Here is a 21593-nt window from a genome sequence, read left to right on the forward strand (position 1 = left end):
TTGCCGTTGCCGTGTCACTCTGACAATAACAAACATAGAGGCTGTAAACAGTGTCACTCCTACAATAACACACATACGGAGGCTGTAAACAGCGTCACTCCTACAATAACACACATACGGAGGCTGTAAACAGAGGGCTGTGTCACTCCTACAATAACACACATACGGAGGCTGTAAACAGCGTCACTCCTACAATAACACACATACGGAGGCTGTAAACAGTGGGCTGTGTCACTCCTACAATAACACACATACGGAGGCTGTAAACAAAGTGCCGTGTCACTCTGACAATAACAACATACGGAGGCTATAAACAGAGTGCCGGTCACTCTGACAATAACAAACATAGAGGCTGTAAACAAAGTGCCGTGTCACTCCGACAATAACAAACATACAGAGGCTGTAAACAGCGTCACTCCTACAATAACACACATACGGAGGCTGTAAACAGTGGGCTGTGTCACTCCTACAATAACACACATACGGAGGCTGTAAACAGTGTCACTCCTACAATAACACACATACGGAGGCTGTAAACAAAGTGCCGTGTCACTCTGACAATAACAAACATACGGAGGCTGTAAACAGAGTGCCGTGTCACTCTGACAATAACAAACATAGAGGCTGTAAAAAGTGCCGTGTCACTCTGACATAACAAAAACATACGGAGGCTGTAAACAGAGTGCCGTGTCACTCTGACAATAACAAACATAGAGGCTGTAAACAAAGTGCCGTGTCACTCTGACAATAACAAACATACGGAGGCTGTAAACAGAGTATATAAAAAAAGTGTATATAATCAAACTCAGAAAGCCTCCCTTGATTTATCCTAATGGAAAAAACACATAGACATTTTTTTTTTTTAAAGTTGATTAAATGTCCAAAAAGAAATCCACATTGTATACACTGTCCACCCTCTGGATACAATGAATCAGATATGTTATATTTCCACAATATAGTTTAAACAAATTGATTATTTTAATATTTATTTATTTATTGATACTTTATTACATGTAACTGTTTAAAACTCAATTGGGATACTCTTTTTACAGGAGTTCGTTGTTGGGGGGGGGGGGGGGGGGGGGGGGGGGGGGGGGGATATAGTATAATAACAATATTTCAACAAAAATCATTCTGTCTTTTCTCTAGCCCATGTCATGGCAAAATGAAAAAAATTCAGTTTCAACTCTTTCACAATATGTGTTTTTAATTAACGTCAATTGACCAACATCTTGAAAATGGATATTATGCGTTTTGTAATAAAGCACTTCAAATACAGTTGTTGACGGTGTAGTTGTGTGTGATCTGTGTATTAGAGAGGGGGGGGGGGGCTCACCTTGAGTTTGTCGAAGCGTTCGCTGAGAGAGGAGACTTGATGTTCTCTGTGTCGTCCCACCAGCTTACACAGGGCACATATCAGCTGGTCATCCACGATGCAGTCATATTAACCTTCTCATTCTCATGCTCCAGACAGGTGAGGCTCTCATGTGAGCGTCATGCACCGGCTCCACCAACGGTGACTGGTAAACGGCTCTTATTGGGGTGCGTGGCACGCAGACACCGGTCACAGTACGACACCTCGCAGGTCACACACGTCTTGACTGCCTCGCGCGGGGTCTGCTCGCAGATATCTGGGCAGAACTGGCAGCTGATACGGTGCTCCAGAGACATGGTGGCAGTGTGCTGATGAGAGGAGGGCTGGGCCGGGCTGGAGCGGGCGCTGTGGCTGCCGGAGCTTCCTCCTCCGCTACTGCTATAGGGCCTGTGGCCTCCGGAGAGACCTGGGGCACGACGGCTCTCACTGGGGGAGTTAGGGCCGCTGACGGAGGCCTTCTGGAAACGGTGGATGATGTTCTGCAGGGTCACATTGCGCTTCAGGCCCTCCAGACCGCGGTGGTTCAGCGTGATGACGTAACGGCAGGTGGGGCACTGGAAGGCGGAGATGGACTCTAGAGGTTTGTTGGACGAGCAGTGGGAGACTAAGATGCGGTGGGCGCAGTTGAAACACAGGCTGTGGGCGCAGGGTAAGAGCAGGGGATCTTCAAACAACTCCAGGCAGATTGGGCAGGTGAGCTCAGACTCCAGTGTTTCCATCTTCAGCAGAACCAATCTAGAGGTGACATCAAATCCCACGGAAGCTGGTCAGTCACCTGAAAGAGGAAGAGGAGACCTATGAGTTCAACCACAGGGCTCTCCAGAGGGTGGTGCCCAACGAATTACCGGGGGCAAACTTCCTGGGTAGAGATGGGGATGGCAGACTGAATAATGAGGCTAGCTGGGTAGAGATGAGGATGGCAGACTGAATAAGGAGACTAGCTGGGTAGAGATGGGGATGGCAGACTGAATAATGAGACTAGCTGGGTAGAGATGGGGATGGCAGACTGAATAATGAGGCTAGCTGGGTAGAGATGAGGATGGCAGACTGAATAATGAGACTAGCTGGGTAGAGATGGGGATGGCAGACTGAATAATGAGGCTAGCTGGGTAGAGATGGGGATGGCAGACTGAATAATGAGGCTAGCTGGGTAGAGATGGGGATGGCAGACTGAATAATGAGACTAGCTGGGTAGAGATGGGCCTGGCAGACTGAATAATGAGACTAGCTGGGTAGAGATGGGGCTGGCAGACTGAATAATGACGCTAGCTGGGTAGAGATGGGGATGGCAGACTGAATAATGAGATTAGCTGGGTAGAGATGGGGCTGGCAGACTGAATAATGAGGCTAGCTGGGTAGAGATGGGGATGGCAGACTGAATAATGAGACTAGCTGGGTAGAGATGGGGATGGCAGACTCAATAATGAGACTAGCTGGGTAGAGATGGGGATGGCAGGCTGAATAATGAGACTAGCTGGGTAGAGATGGGGATGGCAGACTCAATAATGAGACTAGCTGGGTAGAGATGGGGATGGCAGACTGAATAATGAGGCTAGCTGGGTAGAGATGGGGATGGCAGACTCAATAATGAGACTAGCTGGGTAGAGATGGGGATGGCAGGCTGAATAATGAGATTAGCTGGGTAGAGATGGGGCTGGCAGGCTGAATAATGAGACTAGCTGGGTAGAGATGGGGCTGGCAGGCTGAATAATGAGGCTAGCTGGGTAGAGATGGGGCTGGCAGGCTGAATAATGAGGCTAGCTGGGTAGAGATGGGGCTGGCAGACTGAATAATGAGATTAGCTGGGTAGAGATGGGGCAGGCAGGCTGCATAATGATACTAGCTGGGTAGAGATGGGGCTGGCAGGCTGAATAATGAGGCTAGCTGGGTAGAGATGGGGCTGGCAGGCTGAATAATGAGACTAGCTGGGTAGAGATGGGGCTGGCAGGCTGAATAATGAGACTAGCTGGGTAGAGATGGGGCTGGCAGGCTGAATAATGAGGCTAGCTGGGTAGAGATGGGGCTGGCAGGCTGAATAATGAGACTAGCTGGGTAGAGATGGGGATGGCAGACTGAATAATGAGACTAGCTGGGTAGAGATGGGGCTGGCAGGCTGAATAATGAGATTAGCTGGGTAGAGATGGGGCTGGCAGGCTGAATAATGAGACTAGCTGGGTAGAGATGGGGCTGGCAGGCTGAATAATGAGACTAGCTGGGTAGAGATGGGGATGGCAGGCTGAATAATGAGACTAGCTGGGTAGAGATGGGGCTGGCAGGCTGAATAATGAGACTAGCTGGGTAGAGATGGGGATGGCAGACTGAATAATGAGACTAGCTGGGTAGAGATGGGGATGGCAGACTGAATAATGAGGCTAGCTGGGTAGAGATGGGGCTGGCAGGCTGAATAATGAGACTAGCTGGGTAGAGATGGGGCTGGCAGGCTGAATAATGAGACTAGCTGGGTAGAGATGGGGCTGGCAGGCTGAATAATGAGACTAGCTGGGTAGAGATGGGGATGGCAGGCTGCATAATGAGACTAGCTGGGTAGAGATGGGGCTGGCAGACTGAATAATGAGACTAGCTGGGTAGAGATGGGGCTGGCAGGCTGAATAATGAGGCTAGCTGGGTAGAGATGGGGATGGCAGGCTGAATAATGAGACTAGCTGGGTAGAGATGGGGCTGGCAGACTGAATAATGAGACTAGCTGGGTAGAGATGGGGCTGGCAGACTGAATAATGAGACTAGCTGGGTAGAGATGGGGCTGGCAGACTGAATAATGAGACTAGCTGGGTAGAGATGGGGCTGGCAGACTGAATAATGAGACTAGCTGGGTAGAGATGGGGCTGGCAGACTGAATAATGAGACTAGCTGGGTAGAGATGGGGCTGGCAGACTGAATAATGAGACTAGCTGGGTAGAGATGGGGCTGGCAGACTGAATAATGAGGCTAGCTGGGTAGAGATGGGGCTGGCAGGCTGAATAATGAGACTAGCTGGGTAGAGATGGGGCTGGCAGACTGAATAATGAGGCTAGCTGGGTAGAGATGGGGCTGGCAGGCTGAATAATGAGACTAGCTGGGTAGAGATGGGGCTGGCAGGCTGAATAATGAGACTAGCTGGGTAGAGATGGGGCTGGCAGGCTGAATAATGAGACTAGCTGGGTAGAGATGGGGCTGGCAGGCTGAATAATGAGACTAGCTGGGTAGAGATGGGGCTGGCAGGCTGAATAATGAGACTAGCTGGGTAGAGATGGGGCTGGCAGACTGAATAATGAGACTAGCTGGATAGAGATGGGGCTGGCAGGCTGAATAATGAGACTAGCTGGGTAGAGATGAGGAAGGTCTGTACAGACAGAAAGGATGCACCCCTGTTCCCTATATAGGGCACTACTTGACCAGGGCTCATAGTAGTGCACTAAACAGGGAATAGGATGTGATTTGGGACACATCCAGACAGAGATGCAGGCTAGTGATTTGGGACACACCCAGACAGAGATGCAGGCTAGTGATTTGGGACACAGCCAGACAGAGATGCAGGTAGTGATTTGGGACACAGCCAGACAGAGATGCAGGCTAGTGATTTGGGACACACCCAGACAGAGATGCAGGCTAGTGATTTGGGACACACCCAGACAGAGATGCAGGCTAGTGATTTGGGACACACCCAGACAGAGATGCAGGCTAGTGATTTGGGACACACCCAGACAGAGATGCAGGCTAGTGATTTGGGACACAGCCAGACAGAGATGCAGGCTAGTGATTTGGGACACACCCATACAGAGATGCAGGCTAGTGATTTGGGACACACCCAGACAGAGATGCAGGCTAGTGATTTGGGACACAGCCAGACAGAGATGCAGGCTAGTGATTTGGGACACACCCAGACAGAGATGCAGGCTAGTGATTTGGGACACACCAGACAGAGATGCAGGCTAGTGATTTGGGACACAGCCAGACAGAGATGCAGGCTAGTGATTTGGGACACACCCAGACAGAGATGCAGGCTAGTGATTTGGGACACAGCCAGACAGAGATGCAGGCTAGTGATTTGGGACACAGCCAGACAGAGATGCAGGCTAGTGATTTGGGACACATCCAGACAGAGATGCAGGCTAGTGATTTGGGACACATCCAGACAGAGATGCAGGCTAGTGATTTGGGACACAGCCAGACAGAGATGCAGGCTAGTGATTTGGGACACAGCCAGACAGAGATGCAGGCTAGTGATTTGGGACACACCCAGACAGAGATGCAGGCTAGTGATTTGGGACACATCCAGACAGAGATGCAGGCTAGTGATTTGGGACACAGCCAGACAGAGATGCAGGCTAGTGATTTGGGACACAGCCAGACAGAGATGCAGGCTAGTGATTTGGGACACAGCCAGACAGAGATGCAGGCTAGTGATTTGGGACACACCCAGACAGAGATGCAGGCTAGTGATTTGGGACACAGCCAGACAGAGATGCAGGCTAGTGATTTGGGACACACCCAGACAGAGATGCAGGCTAGTGATTTGGGACACAGCCAGACAGAGATGCAGGCTAGTGATTTGGGACACATCCAGACAGAGATGCAGGCTAGTGATTTGGGACACAGCCAGACAGAGATGCTCTGTCTCCCAAAACACTCTACATCTACAGGCCTACATTTAACCGAGTCTGTTGGCTGGACAGATTATAATGTTTCTGCATTAATGGATTCCACTGGGTCCTGAACATGAAAAGGCACAAATCATCTCAGCCAGGCAGGGAAGACGGGAAGTCGGGTCCTCAGCCCCTCTCTCTACCCTCCCTCTCTAACCCTGGCTAACACCTCACAGGCAGGCAGGTCCACAGTCCTCATCTCCTCCCCCCGTCCCTCCCTCCTCTCCTCCCCCCAACCCTCCCTCTCTCCCCCTGCATCTCACTACAGACCCTGGTTCGATTCCAGGCTGTATCACAACCGGCCGTGATTGGGGGCCCAGCGTCGTTAGGGTTTGGCCGGGGCAGGCCGTCGTTGTAAATAAGATTTTGTTCTGAACTGACTTGCATTTTCCTTAAGAGTTTTCACGCTTCCATGAAAATCCCATCCCCCAATTCCCGCTCACTGCTCTTGCAAGCCCACAGGACTCTATATTGATTGGACCTAGGCCACTGTCGTCAGAGTTTACAGTCTTCACATCGCCTATTCCATTGGGGACCACATTGGAAACATTCTCTTTTTTTTCACTGGTGTTCAATGTTCATTTATATATTTGATGGCAACTGACAACTTTGTCCACTATGGAAGCTCCTCAAATGAAAACAGCACATACAAAGAGAGGAACGGTCACAAGAGAGGAAAGAGTCTTGAAGATGTCATTCTCCAACAACAAAGACTCAAACCCCACAGACATGTCAACATAGACGGGTCTCAAACCTGTGTGTACAGTCACCAGGATAGTTGTTAAGAGAGAACAAACAGATCTGAGAACAGGATAATGTCCCCCCCCCCCCCCTTTGACATTGAACCAGTTTCAAAGCGAACATGATTTAAGCTCCAGCTAAATGATTGTGAAGGTCTGGCTAGCTACCCGTTCCACTACAAATGAATCACTGGAAAAATAAACAATATCCTAGACCCGTAACCAATCATGCAGATAATATGCTGCTAGATAACACGCCAGGGCCAGTGTCTGTCCTTCACATTCACCTTGGGGCTGGGATTTATCAGCCTCTTTATTTGGTCGTTATCAGGTAGGTTGGCTTTATGTTAGTGGGGAGAACTCACAGGCAGCACCTAGACTGCACCCTGAATGGCACCCTATTCCCGATATAGTGCACTACTTATGAACCAGAGCCCTATGGGTACGGTGCACTATATAAGGAATAGGATGCCATTGGAGACACATCCCTAGGCCGTATAGGTTGAGAGGTAGAAGAGGCTGGCTGGTCCACCATGCTAACAACAGGCCTGTATATCTGTGTCAGACAGGGGATAACATCAAATCAAATCAAATGTTATTAGTCACATGCGCCGAACACAACAGGTGTAGACCTCACAGTGAAATGCTTACTTACGAGCCCCTAACCAACAATGCAGTTAAAAAAAAAAAAGAATACGGATAAGAAAAACAAATAAAAGTAACAAGTAATAAAAGAGCAGCAGTAAAATAACAATAGCGAGACTATATACAGGGGGGTACCGGTACAGAGTCAATGTGCGCGGGCACCGGTTATTTGAGGTAATATGTACTGTGCATGTAGGTAGAGTTATTAAAGTGACTATGCATAGATGATAACAACAGAAAGTAGAAGCGGTGTAAAAGAGGGGGGGATGCAAATAGTCTGGGTAGCCATTTGATTAGGTGTTCAGGAGTCTTACGGCTTGGGGGTAGAAGCTGTTTAGAAGCCTCTTGGACCTAGACTTGGCGTTCCGGTACCGCTTGCCGTGCGGTAGCAGAGAAAACAGTCTATAACTAGGGTGGCTGGAGTCTTTGACAATTTTTAGGGCCTTCCTCTGACACCGCCTGGTATAGAGTTCCTGGATGGCAGGAAGCTTGGCCCCTGTGATGTACAGGGCCGTTTGCATTACCCTCTGTAGTGCCTTGGGGTCGGAGGCCGAGCAGTTGCCATTCCAGGCAGTGATGCAACCAGTCAGGATAATCTTGATGGTGCAGCTGTAGAACATTTCGAGGATCTGAGGACCCATGCCAAATCTTTTCAGTCTCATGAGGGGGAATAGTTTTTTTCGTGCCCTCTTCACGACTGTCTTGGTGTGCTTGGACCATGTTAGTTTGTTGGTGATGTGGACACCAAGGAACTTGAAGCTCAACCTGCTCCACTGCAGCCCCGTCGATGAGAATGGGGGCGTGCTCGGCCCTCCGTTTCCTGCAGTCCACAATCATCTCCTTTGTCTTGATCACGTTGAGGGAGAGGTTGTTGTCCTTGTACCACACGGCCAGGTCTCTGACCTCCTCCCTATAGGCTGTCTCGTTGTTGATCAGGCCTACCACTGTTGTGTCATCGGCAAACTTAATGATGGTGTTGGAGTCGTGCCTGGCCGTGCAGTCATGAGTGAACAGGGGAGTACAGGAGGGGACTGAGCACGCACCCCTGAGGGGCCCCTGTGTTGAGGATCAGGGTGGTGGATGTGTTGTTACCTACCCTTACCACCTGGGGGCGGCCGGTCAAGAAGTCCAGGATCCAGTTGAAGAGCGAGGTGTTTAGTCCCAGGGTCCTTAGCTTATTGATGAGCTTTGAGGGCGCTATGGTGTTGAACACTGAGCTGTAGTCAATGAATAGCATTCTCACATATATGTGTTGGTCAGTGCATGCACACAGTACACGTCCTAGTAATCCGTCTGGCCCTCCCGCCTTGTGAATGTTGACCTGTTCACATCGGCTGCGGAGAGCGTGATCACACAGTCTTCCGGAACAGCTGGTGCGCTCATGCATGTTTCAGTGTTATTTGCCTCGAAGCTCGTCTGGTAGGCTCGTGTAACTAGGCAGCTCTCGGCTGTGCTTCCCTTTGTAGTCTGTAATGGTTTGCAAGCCCTGCCACATCCGACGAGCGTCAGAGCCGGTGTAGTAAGACTCGATCTTAGTCCTGTATTGACGCCTTGCCTGTTTGATGGTTCATCGGAGGGCATAGCGGGATTTCTTATAAGCGTCCGGGTTAGCTTGAAAGCGGCAGCTCTAGCATTTACCTCAGTCCGGATGTTGCCTGTAATCCATGGCTTCTGGTTGGGGTATGTACGTATGGTCACTGTGGGGACGACGTCATCGATGCACTTATTGATGAAGCCAATGACTGATGTGGTGTACTCCTCAATGCCATCGGAAGAATCCCAGAACATATTCCAGTCTGTGCTAGAAAAACAGTCCTGCAGTTTAATATCTGCTTCCTTTGACCACTTTTTTATTGATCTAGTCACTGGTGCTTCCTGCTTTCATTTTTGTTTCTAAGCAGGAATCAGGAGGATAGAATTCTGGTCAGATTTGCCAAATGGAGGGCGAGGGAGGGCTTTGTATGCATCTCTGTGTGTGGAGTAGAGGTGGTCCAGAGTTTTTTTCCCCCTGGTTGCACATTTAACATGCTGATAGAAATTTGGTAAAACAGTTTTAAGTTTCCCTGCATTAATGTCCCCAGCTACTAAGAGCACCGCCTCTGGGTGAGCGTTTCCTTTTTTTGGGGGTTCTATTGTGGAATACAGCTGTCATGGTACCAATGTTAGCATTTTTTTGCGAATCATGCCCAAATCATCCGAAAGTATCTCATATTGATTGTGAAGCTCAAAGTGACTTATTGATGATTTGAACATATCCATAGACTGCTTACAGAGTAAGGAAACCATTCTGTAATTTGGTCATTTGGGTGAGTTATCCCTTTATACTAAACTAGAATGATGCTAAATCTCTTCCACTGAGGGTTGTTTCTCTATTTGACTGGTGAGGAGTGGCCCTCCCACAATGGCCAGATTGATGCGGACAGTGATTCATTTGGCAGACATATTTCATTTGATGGGAATTTGCTTTTCATTGCTTAACGGTGCGAGAAATGTGTGTACGGACGCCACATAGCTACAAATTAAGAGACATATGCATAAGCATTAACACTGAATAAACTGCCTCAGTATCCATTATCCGCAGTGTCACTTGGGAGAATAAAACTAAGAAGACGAGGAAACCAGACAGTTTGGGAGAACAAAGAAATAAAAACAGATTAATAAAAAATTAAAAAACAGTCTCCATCCCAAATCCTCCTTATTACCTATATAGTGCATTATTTTTGCATTATTTTATTCCTATAGACCTGGTCATAAGGTAGTGCACTATCTAGGGAAAAGGATGCCACTTGACACACTGCATTAATATCTTGTTAAGGTGAAGGGTCCCCATAAGACTCTGCTTTCTGTGGGGGTACAGAAGCCCAGAGAACAGATTCAGCAGATTCAGTCTCCATTTCATCTCTTCTTATATTGATTACTGCATGATGTAACGTTTATAGTACAGACAGGCTTTTTCAGCAGAATCAGACGGTGAAAATAAATAAATGAATATTTCAGATGCCTCATTTAGCATGTTTGAACAGCGGTGAGTGTCCTAAATGGCACCCTATTCCCTACATAGTGCACTACTAGTGACCAGAGCTGCTATGAGCCCTAGTCCAAATAAGTACACTACATAGGAAATAGGGGGCATTTGGGCATACAATAGTCGGCTGGTGTTTCCCTAATCCACTTATATAACTACATGGCTACACATTTGACGTTTTATCCAACTAACTAGCTAAAGATTTGGACTATCTCAAATCTATTTGCCCTACTGGTTCACTGTCCTCCCTGTTAAACTGCTGGTTCACTGTCCTACAGCTCAATGAGGATATAACCTCCCTGTTAAACTACTGGTTCACTGTCCTACAGCTCAATGAGGAAGTAACCTCCCTGTTAAACTACTGATTCACTGTCCCACAGCTCAATGAGGAAGTAACCTCCCGGTTAAACTACTGATTCACTGTCCCACAGCTCAATGAGGAAGTAACCTCCCTCTTAAACTACTTGACCAGCTGTCAAACGCTCTTAGGTTCTTATAACATCTGCTTTGACATGTTTTGGGCGAGACATAAAATGGGATTGACTCCCAGTATTGGGGTCTATTGTAGGCATGACAACCAGGGGTTCTGATTGACTCTCAGTATAGGAGTCTATTGTAGGCATGACAACCAGGGGTTCTGATTGACTCCCAGTATTGGAGTCTCTTGTAGGCATGACAACCAGGGGTTCTGATTGACTCCCAGTATTGGAGTCTATTGTAGGCATGACAACCAGGGGTTCTGATTGACTCCCAGTATTGGAGTCTATTGTAGGCATGACAACCAGGGGTTCTGATTGACTCCCAGTATTGGAGTCTATTGTAGGCATGACAACCAGAGGTTCTGATTGACTCTCAGTATAGGAGTCTAGTGTAGGCATGACAACCAGGGGTTCTGATTGACTCCCAGTATTGGAGTCTATTGTAGGCATGACAACCAGGGGTTCTGATTGACTCCCAGTATTGGAGTCTATTGTAGGCATGACAACCAGGGGTTCTGATTGACTCCCAGTATTGGAGTCTATTGTAGGCATGACAACCAGGGGTTCTGATTGACTCAGTATAGGAATCTATTGTAGGCATGACAACCAGGGTTTCTGATTGACTCCCAGTATTGGAGTCTATTGTAGGCATGACAACCAGGGGTTCTGATTGACTCCCAGTATTGGAGTCTATTGTAGGCATGACAACCAGGGGTTCTGATTGACTCCCAGTATTGGAGTCTATTGTAGGCATGACAACCAGAGGTTCTGATTGACTCTCAGTATAGGAGTCTAGTGTAGGCATGACAACCAGGGGTTCTGATTGACTCCCAGTATTGGAGTCTATTGTAGGCATGACAACCAGGGGTTCTGATTGACTCCCAGTATTGGAGTCTATTGTAGGCATGACAACCAGGGGTTCTGATTGACTCCCAGTATTGGAGTCTATTGTAGGCATGACAACCAGGGGTTCTGATTGACTCTCAGTATAGGAATCTATTGTAGGCATGACAACCAGGGGTTCTGATTGACTCCCAGTATTGGAGTCTATTGTAGGCATGACAACCAGGGGTTCTGATTGACTCCCAGTATTGGAATCTATTGTAGGCATGACAACCAGGGGTTCTGATTGACTCCCAGTATTGGAGTCTATTGTAGGCATGACAACCAGGGGTTCTGATTGACTCCCAGTATTGGAGTCTATTGTAGGCATGACAACCAGGGGTTCTGATTGACTCCCAGTATAGGAGTCTATTGTAGGCATGACAGGCAGGGGTTCTGAAATATAAATGATTGATGTGTTCTTTGTGTTTTTCTTAGTTTGTGTCTCTTTCTGCATCCCAAAATGGCACCCTATTCCCTATAGGCTCTGGTCTAAAGTAGTGCACTACATAGGGAGCCATTTTGGACACAGCCTCTGTCTTTGTTTTTGTTTTGTTTGTGTATTTAATCCCAGGGAAGGAACATGCTCAGGGGACTGTGTTCACTGGGCTCTAGCTGAGTCCAGACAAAGCCTGCGTCACAGCAGAATATGGCATTTCTGGAACAATGACAATTAGCCTTGTCTCAACAATGGGGACACTTTACTGTTAGGTGACTCGCCGTATAGGCCTCTTCCTTGAATTATGTTTACACAATCACATGAACACAATAACTACTTGAAGGAATCCTTTTACGTGGTCTTACATATAGTAAACAGACCACTACACAGTTCCTTCAAGTGACCTCCAGGGAGGTCCTTCTCAAATATAATACTGTATTTCTGTCATGCAAACTCACTTCCAGGAGTGAAAAAAGGACACATACATTAAAAGCCTACAAGGCATTAATGCTAAAGCCACATAACCAGTCAATTAGTCCCATGGCATGTGTTTTTGAGTGAGAGGCTGCTTGGGTGTGTGTGTGTGTGTGTGCGTGCGTGCATGTGTGTACTCCCCTTGGCGCGTGTGTGTGTGTATGAGAGAGAGAGAGTGGGCAGCTCAGCTGCCTGGGCTTGACAGCGACGTGGGGGCTGACCCCTGACCTCTAGTGATGGGTGTATCCAAGTTGGAGGGAACCCCAGTTGGAGGGACTCCCAGTTTGAGGGACTCCCAGTTAGAGGGACTCCCAGTTGGAGGGACTCCCAGTTAGAGGGAATCCCAGTTTGAGGGACTCCCAGTTGGAGGGAATCCCAGTTTGAGGGACTCCCAGTTTGAGGGACTCCCAGTTGGAGGGAATCCCAGTTGGAGGGAATCCCAGTTAGAGGGAATCCCAGTTAGAGGGAATCCCAGTTGGAGGGAATCCCAGTTGGAGGGAATCCCAGTTGGAGGGAATCCCAGTTGGAGGGAATCCCAGTTGGAGGGAATCTCAGTTGGAGGGAATCCCAGTTGGAGGGAATCTCAGTTGGAGGGAATCCCAGTTGGAGGGAATCCCAGTTGGAGGGAACCCCAGTTGGAGGGAACCCCAGTTAGAGGGAACCCCAGTTGGAGGGAACCCCAGTTAGAGGGAACCCCAGTTAGAGGGAACCCCAGTTAGAGGGAATCCCAGTTGGAGGGAATCCCAGTTGGAGGGAATCCCAGTTGCTTATTCCCTCCTGATTCCGGGGGATCCTCCAGTCGGGATTTCTGGCAATGCTGTGAACTTTGTAACCCTACTTCCATGTAAGATACACAGGTCAACTTGGGGGGGAGGCCGTGATTTGGAGGATAGGTGGAGTGAATCGGTTGGAGTGAGACAGCAGACAGATTTTTATTTATTTTTCAAAATATTTATTTAACCTTTATTTAACTAGGTCAGTATAGAACAAATTCTTATTTACAATGATGGCCTACCCCCGGGCCAAACCCGGATGACACTGGGCCAATTGTGCGCCGCCCTATGGGACTCCCAATCACAGCTGGATGTGATACAGCCTGGATTCGAACCAGGGACTGTAGTTACACCTCTAGCACTGAGATGCAGTGCCTTAGACCGCTGCGCCACAAGGGAGCCCGGATGTGAGAGGGATACCATGCAGACAGGTCTGTTGAGTGAGTGTTCACAGGGTTTCTACACTATGCCTGCGTGCAAACTGACTCCCTATTCCCTAGTTGGTTCACTACCTTTGATCATGGCCCGTAGGCCTCTGAATAGTGTGTCCATTTTGGGATGCAGACTAGAACAAGATGTACACTCTCAAGAGGACCTCTTCACTCTACAGGAATCAAATTCCTGTTACGCATGAGACAGCTGATCAGAACATACCCAATAGACAGGCTGATAAATACAGCACTCCATCCACAGTCCTATGTACAGTACCTATGTGACAGAAATGGTCTCAGAAAGACAGCAGCGACGCCACAAGGTGCCTAGCTCTAATGAATACAGGTGCTACAGTATTGGTGCTAGTCAGCTGCAGTATAAGTGACAGTGAGTCTTTTTCTAATGAGCATTTCAGTGTTTGACTGACAGTTCTCATGGCTCCTGTGTTGCTCCCTTTATCTCCATGTGGTGTTATCCCCGTCCCTGGCAGATGTCTGTCGGTCACAGGATGCATCTCAAATGGCATCATATTCCCTTTATAGAGCATTACTTTTGAGCAGGGCCCATTGGCCCATGGTGCACTATACCGTATATAGGGAATATCGTGCCATTTGTTACCCAGCGAGCTTCTGTCTGTCACAGTCCCATCCCATGAGGGGGGTTAGTGTCAATGGGAACTGTGTAGGTGTCTTTAAAGAAAAGTATGACAACAGGGGGTATAGAGTTTGATGCTGGGAGTGTTACAGTACACTGGCAGTATGACAACAGGGGAGATAAGTTCCTCAGGGGGTTCCGGAACTATCTGTCAACGTTCCATTTACCATCACAGAGTTCCATCCTGTTCACAGTTCCATCCTGAACAGTCACAACAGAAAACAAACACTTTGAGTTATTTTATTTAACTAGGCAAGACAGTTAAGAAAAAAAAAATCTTATTTACAATGAAGGCATAGGAACAGTGGGTTAACTGCCTTGTTCAGGGGCAGAACGACAGATTTTTACCTTGTCAGCTCGGGGATTCGATCTTGCAACCTTTCAGTTACTGGTCCAAAACTCTAACCACTAGGCTACCTGCCACCCATATATATAGTACCAGTCAAAAGTTTGGACACACCTACTCATTCAAGGGTTTTTCTTTATTTTTTACTATTTTCTACGTAATAGAATAATAGTGAAGACATCAAAACTATGAAATAACACATATGGAATCATGTAGTAACCAAAAAAGTGGAAGGATAATCATGACAACTTCCGGAGGACGTCCTCCAACCTATCAGAGCTCTTGCAGCATGAACTGACATGTTGTCCACCCAATCAAAGGACCAGAGAATTAATCTAGTACTGAAAGCATAAACTACAACTAGATAACACTGCAGTGCATAAAATGTGGTAAGTAGTTGACTCAGAGAGAAAATACAATAGTTTAACAGTTTTGAACAAATGTATATATTTAAAAATCAAGGAGAAGCGAGAGAGAGAGAGCGACCTAGCTATATTTCATTATATATTTTTCACTTAGCTAGCGAATGCAGCTAGCTAGTTTAGCTTACTCAAACACCTGGCTCAAAACAGAAAAGGATACTATGTTAGCTAGCTGGCTATGGCTATCCAACACTGGAACTTTTGGTTTTATTAATTTATTGCCATCGGGGCCCACCGGTGTAACTGCTAAACTGCTTGCTGCTGACTGTACACTGTACTGCATGATTGTAGCAGGTTTACTAACGCGTTAGTTCTAGTAGCTATGGTGATTGTCTTTGACGTGACAACAATGAAGGCTGTGTTTAGCGGTCATGATATGAATATTTGGCTTGGAAAAGTTTTTTTGCCTGGTCACAAGCTGATGTGTTTGTGCACTGAAGTCCACAAGCGGAGGGGAAAGGTGAATGGAGGAGAATGTGTAGATAGTTGCGAGAAGGAATTACATAAAGAGCTGTTAGTATGTGGCTGCTATGAAAGTGATCAGGGGTGTATTAATTCTGCAGATTCTGTTGAAAAACGTTTCTTTAATGGAAGCAAACAGAACAGGGATTAACATACCTGAATTTATCCAACAGAAACTCTTGTTTGAAACTGCTGGTCTAATGATTACACCCTAGATCAGCTAGATGCAGGCAAGAGTGAGTAAGGCGGTATTGAATGTGTCATTGTCTGTCACCTTGATTACTCCAATGTTTCTCTCAACTTGCGTGTACTTGCGTTGTAAACATTCTTTTTTTACATTTTATTTTCAATGACAACCTAGTTAACTGCCTTGTTCAGGGGCAGAACGACATATTTTTACCTTGTCGGCTCGGGAATTCGATCTTGCAACCTTTCGGTTACTAGTCCAACACTCTAACCACTGGGCTACCTATCTACCTGCCGCCCCATTTAGAGGCTAGGTTGTAGCGACCTCATGATGGGTAGAGGGAACATTCTAGTACCATGTAGTAGCCTCAACCTATCCATGTTACATTGAACTGGGTGAATGGACTATGAATGACAGTTATCCAATAGGCTGTAATAGAAATAATCGTCCTCCCTCATCTTAAATGTCAATGACCGCCACTGATGTGCAGAGAAGCATTCTTCAAATATCAGACGAGAGCAAAAGGTTATGGACGGTAATTACAAATGACTGGATTACTCCGCTCTGTTAGCTACTTCATGTGGAACAGCAACACATTACTCATTAAATAACCGTTTTGAGGCCGGTAGAGATGTTTTAATTGGCCCTGTACTGTAGGGTAAACAGCTGTAATAAAAGGTTAAAATAGCGTTTAAACGTGGCAGTTGATTCTCCACTCTCCAAAGAGCAATGTACCATAACTGAGCTCAAATAAGCAGTTCTCTTTCACAGTTTCACGGGGTATAGAAAGTCAATACAGTGTTATATCATATAGGTCTATATCAATAAAATACAGTATTATTTCATATAGGTGTACATTAATAAAATACAGTATTATTTCATATAGGTCTATATCAATAAAATACAGTATTATTTCATATAGGTCTATATCAATAAAATACAGTATTATTTCATATAGGTGTACATCAATAAAATACAGTATTATTTCATATAGGTGTACATTAATAAAATACAGTATTATTTCATGTAGGTCTATATCAATAAAATACAGTATTATTTCATATAGGTGTACATCAATAAAATAGAGTATTATCTCATATAGGAATAGCTGCACATAGAATGTCCTTCATCTGCCTGTTGGTTAGGTAACACCAGCACTAAGCCTAAACATGTGTTATGTTCCAACACCCACAAATGCTTGCTAAGTAGTGAGCTAGTATGTACAATGGAACGTAGTGATGATCTATGAAACTAATGGCCGTGATGGAGTCTTCATGCTAACCCAATAGGAACATTCCAAGTGGACATTCCGGGAGATTTGAGTGGGTTATGCAGTTATTCGTCATCTAGCTAGCTGGTCATTTCAACGTTTTGGGTTAAATATACTCAACACAGGCCTATTAAAATGATGTTAAAACCATGTACTGTAGAGCCTTCACCCAACAACTTGATTCCCTTCCTCTCTGGCAGTGCAAAGGGAAACATAAGCCCCCAAAAATGAACAGCAGTTAACCAGAATGTACCAGAACTGTACTCAAGACTATATAGCAGAGATCAGGTAGTACATTACAGATGGCATGCTATAGTTCCTGTCCTCTATAGGAAAAGGCCAAGGCTATGTCCCAAGTGGCACCCTCTTCCCTATAGTGTACTTCCTTCAACCAGGGCTTTGGTCAAAAGTAATGGAGAATGTAGAGAATAGGGCGCCATTTGGGATACACTTCTAGTGTCCATTTACAGTAGCTAGAATAATATAGAGTGCCATCGGAAAGTATTCAGACGCCATGACTTTTTCCATATTTTGTTACGTTACTGCCTTATTCTAAAATGGAAAAAAACGAAAAAAAGAATCCTCAACAATCTACACACAATACCCCATAATGACAAAGCGAAAACAGGTTTCAAGAAATTTTTGCAAATATATACATTTATGTCCATACAAAACCTAGGAGGCTCATGGTTCTCAGACTTACACAATAATTATGACAACTTCCGGAGAACGTCCTCTAACCTATCAGAGCTCTTGCAGCATGAGCTGACAAGTTGTCCACCCAATCAAAGGATCAGAGTATGAAGCTAGTACTGAAAGCACAAACTACAACTAGATAGCACTGCAGTGCATAAAATGTGATGAGTAGTTGACTCAGAGAGAAAATACAATAGTTTAACAGTTTTGAACAAATGTATTTATTTAAAAATGAAGGAGAAGCAAGAGAGAGAGAGAGAGAGAATACTTACTTACATAAGCCCCAAGCCATAAGACTCCTGAACAGGTAGCCAAATGGTTACCCGGACTATTTGCATTGTGTGCCCCCCCCCAACCGCTCTTTTTATGCTTCTGCTACTCTCTGTTCATCATATATGCATAGTCACTTTAACGATACCTACATGTACATACTACCTCAATAAGCCCTCCTCTTTCTACAAATTATTATTTACAATGATGGCCTACCCCGGGCCAAACCCTAACCCGGACGACGCTGGGCCAAATTTCTAATTGCTGCAAAGAACCCACTACTAAAGGACACCAATAAGAAGAAGAGACTTGCTTGGGCCAAGAAACACAAGCAATGGACATTAGACCGGTGGAAATCTGTCCCTTGGTCTGATGAGTCCAAATTTGAGATGTTTGGTTCCAACCGCAGTGTCTTTGTGAGATGCAGAGTAGGTGAACGGATGATCTCTGCATGTGTGGTTCCCACCGTGAAGCATGGAGGAGGAGGTGTGATGGTATGGCGGTGCTTTGCTGCTGACACTTTCTGGTGATTTATTTAGAATTCAAGGCACACTTAACCAGCATGGCTACCACAACATTCTGCAGCGATATGCCATCCCATCTGGTTTGCGCTTAGTGGGACTATCATTTGATCTTCAAAAGTACAATGACCCAACACACCTCCAGGCTGTGTAAAGGTTATTTGACCAAGAAGGAGAGTGATGGAGTGCTGCATCAGATTATCTGGCCTCCACAATCACCCGACCTCAACCCAATTGAGGTGGTTTGGGATGAGTTGGAGCGCAGAGTGAAGGAAAAGCAGCCAACAAGTGCTCACCATATGTGGGAACTCCTTAAAAAGTGTTGGAAAATCATTCCAGGTGAAGCTGGTTGACAGAATGCCAAAAGTGCACAGCTGTCATCAAGGCAAAGGGTGGCTACTTTGAAGAATCTAAAATATATTTTGACTTGTTTAACACTTTTTTCCCCCCATATGTGTTATTTCATTGTTTTGAGGTCTTCACTATTATTCTACAATGTAGAAAATAGCAAAAATAAAGAAAACCCCTTGATTGAGTAAATGTGTCCAAACTTTTGATTGGTACTGTATTTTAACACATGGGGCTCTGTCCACAGTTCATTTTCCACATCTTCTCTCTCTCTAGCCAATGCTCTCTAGGCAGTTGGTTTAATCAAACATTCCATTTCTATTAATACAATGTAACCAGGCACAAGTGTCTGCATCCCAACTAAAACTCTAGTCCCTATGTAGTGCACTACTTTTGCCCAGCCAGAGCCTATAGGGTTCTGGTCAAAAGGGAATAGGTTGCCATTTGGGACACACAGCCAGTAATGCAGCCAGGCGTTTCAATTTCACATTGGGTGCAGTTCTCAGAGCAGCGGTTCCTGCCTGGCTCAGGGCTAACTATTTATATTAATCTCCTCTGAAGAACCAAGATGGCCGACTAGTTTCACAAAGCCTCCTGCATTGTGATCCAGGTCATAGTGCTTCTAAATGTGCTGCTATGACATAACCTGACACAAATTGTCATTGGTCAGGTGTCCCTGATGCCGTCAACCCTATTGGTCGAGTGTCTTTGATGACGACGACCTTATTGGTTGGGTGTCTCTGATGATAAATCCTTATTGGCTGGGTGTCCCTGATGACAAAACCCTATTAGACGGGGGAGGTTCTCTTCTGCACTGTTCAACCTATCCAGTAAATGAGTAGGAGGGGTTAAGATGGAGTGTCGCCTTGTTAATGTTCAAAAGAGGAAGTCACGTCACAGGCTCTCTTTCCATTTCCCCTGACAACAGAGCATCCACAGGCTCTCTTTCTATTTCCCCTGACAACAGAGCATCCACAGGCTCTCTTTCCATTTCCCCTGACAACAGAGCATCCACGGGCTCTCTTTCCATTTCCCCTGACAACAGAGCATCCACGGGCTCTCTTTCCATTTCCCCTGAAAACAGAGCATCCACAGGCTCTCTTTCCATTTCCCCTGACAACAGAGCATCCACAGGCTCTCTTTCCATTTCCCCTGACAACAGAGCATCCACAGGCTCTCTTTCCATTTCCCCTGACAACAGAGCATCCACAGGCTCTCTTTCCATTTCCCCTGACAACAGAGCATCCACAGGCTCTCTTTCCATTTCCCCTGACAACAGAGCATCCACAGGCTCTCTTTCCATTTCCCCTGACAACAGAGCATCCACAGGCTCTTTCCACGTATCCTGAAAACCAGAACATCTGGTTGTTTGGGACTCGGCAGAGGCTACCCTGATGCTATTTGATGGTGTCCTTGATAATAAAACCCTATTGGTCAGGTGTCCCTGATGAGAAAACCCTATTGGTCAGGTGTCCCTGATAATAAAACCCTATTGGTCAGGTGTCCCTGATTAGAAAACCCTATTGGTCAGGTGTCCCTGAAAATAACCCCCTATTGGTCAGGTGTCCCTGATGATAAACCCCTATTGGTCAGGTGTCCCTGATGATAAAACCCTATTGGTCAGGTTTCCCTGATAAAACCCTATTGGTCAGGTTTCCCTGATAAAACCCTATTGGTCAGGTGTCCCTGATGATAAAACCCTATTGGTTAGGTGTCCCTGATTAAACCTTATTGGTCAGGTTTCCCTGATTAAACCATTTTGGTCAGGTGTCCCTGATGATAAAACCCTTTTGGTCAGGTGTGCCTGATAATGAAACCATTGGTCATGTGTCCCTGATAATAAAACCATTTTGGTCAGGTGTCCCTGATAATGAAACCCTTTTGGTCAGGTGTCCCTGATAATGAAACCCTTTTGGTCAGGTGTCCTGATGATAAAACCCTTTTGGTTAGGTGTCCCTGATAATAAAACCCTTTTGGTCAGGTGTCCCTGATAATGAAACCCTTTTGGTCAGGTGTCCTGATGATAAAACCCTTTTGGTTAGGTGTCCCTGATGATAAAACCCTTTTGGTCAGGTGTGCCTGATAATGAAACCCTATTGGTCATGTGTCCCTGATAATAAAACCCTTTTGGTCATGTGTCCCTGATAATAAAACCCTTTTGGTCAGGTGTCCCTGATAATAAAACCCTTTTGGTCAGGTGTCCCTGATGATAAAACCCTTTTGGTCAGGTGTGCCTGATAATGAAACCCTATTGGTCATGTGTCCCTGATAATAAAACCATTTTGGTCAGGTGTCCCTGATGATAAAACCCTATTGGTCAGGTGTCCCTGATGATGCATGCAGACTATTGGACTATTGATCCAGGAAGTAACCACTGCTTCCAGGGCTGTCTGATTTACAAGAACACGGTGGGTGTGGAGACTAAAACAGGAACCCCAGCCCACTCTCTTTCCCCCTAACACCAGTCAGTTTCCTCACTCACTCTCTCTCGCCCCCCTAACACCAGTCAG

At 46.2% G+C, this 21593-nt stretch overlaps 1 pseudogene; it reads right to left on the minus strand.

The window, feature by feature from the left end:
* Nucleotides 1-460: 460 nt before the first annotated feature.
* The window catches only part of LOC120046913, a 50749-nt pseudogene continuing 29616 nt past the window's right edge, over nt 461-21593 (minus strand).

Source organism: Salvelinus namaycush, chromosome 5, assembly GCF_016432855.1.
Source record: "Salvelinus namaycush isolate Seneca chromosome 5, SaNama_1.0, whole genome shotgun sequence".
Classification (NCBI taxonomy): domain Eukaryota; kingdom Metazoa; phylum Chordata; class Actinopteri; order Salmoniformes; family Salmonidae; genus Salvelinus; species Salvelinus namaycush.